At 31.7% G+C, this 1,046-nt stretch overlaps 1 non-coding gene across 1 annotated transcript; it reads right to left on the bottom strand.

Annotated features, from left to right (window-relative positions):
* Positions 1-338: 338 nt before the first annotated feature.
* LOC126008272 (U6 spliceosomal RNA) lies at positions 339-445 on the bottom strand. The gene has a single exon (XR_007495611.1). It is a non-coding gene; the product is annotated as a U6 spliceosomal RNA (small nuclear RNA).
* Positions 446-1,046: the final 601 nt, after the last annotated feature.

The raw sequence follows: 1,046 nt of genomic DNA, 5'->3' as shown, positions 1-1,046 counted from the left end.
TCCCAAGGTAGTCCCCCAAATGCATCAAGTACATGTGTTACTTGAACAAATGTTCCAGAAACAATTTTATCTTCTTCTTCAGAGAAAGGATGTTTTTCAATAGGGATATTCAAGCAGGGGTCCTCAAACTTTTTAAACAGGGGGCTAGTTCACTGTCCCTCAGACCATTGGAGGGTCTGACTATAGTAAAAACAAAACTTATGAACGAATTCTTATGCACACTGCATATATCATATTTTGCAATGAAGAAACAAAACAGATACAAATACAATATGTGGCCCGCGGGCCATAGTTTGAGGACCACTGATAGAGCAACATTTTATTTATTTATTTTTTTTTAAAATATGGAACGCTTCACGAATTTGCGTGTCATCCTTGCGCAGGGGCCATGCTAATCTTCTCTGTATCATTCCAATTTTAGTATATGTGCTGCCGAAGCAAGCACGATAGAGCAACATTTTATTTACCTACAGATAAAATTATGTTTTAGGGCACTGGTATATTGTGATTATATCTGGAACATTAAGATTTAAAAAGGAAAAATTATAGATAACATCTTTCTACAGATGTTAAAAATTAGTCTCTCATTAATTTAACAAATATTTACTGAGAAACTATTGTATTGAGCATATATATTCTGTTAAGTGTTTAACACTAAGTGCATCACCAGACTATATAGTCTTTATTAGTTAACAATATTATGCTATTAAAATTGTTGTTTAGTAGAACACACATTATTTGTTGTATTTAAAATAGGAAATACATTTGTCATCTTAGTAAATATGTTAAAAAATTGGATTATACTTGATAAGTTATGGAGGAAATACCATTATCAATGATGACTTAAGAGCCTTGGGTGAAGCAAACATTAACTCAAAAACAGAAAATATATGTTCATAAACATGATGAGATTTCAAAATTTAGAGAAAAACAGGTGGAAGCCACTATAGAGAAGAGATTCAGTCAAATATGCACATATACACCAAAATTTGAATTATGGAAAAGTAGATATAAGGTTAGATCATGCAAATAGAAAGGCATGTGTT

The sequence above is a fragment of the Suncus etruscus genome, chromosome 4 (genome assembly GCF_024139225.1).
Source record: "Suncus etruscus isolate mSunEtr1 chromosome 4, mSunEtr1.pri.cur, whole genome shotgun sequence".
In the NCBI taxonomy this organism is placed as follows: Eukaryota; Metazoa; Chordata; class Mammalia; order Eulipotyphla; family Soricidae; genus Suncus; species Suncus etruscus.
The sequence above is the reverse complement of the archived record's forward strand: the minus strand, read 5'-3'. Positions and strand labels throughout refer to the sequence as shown.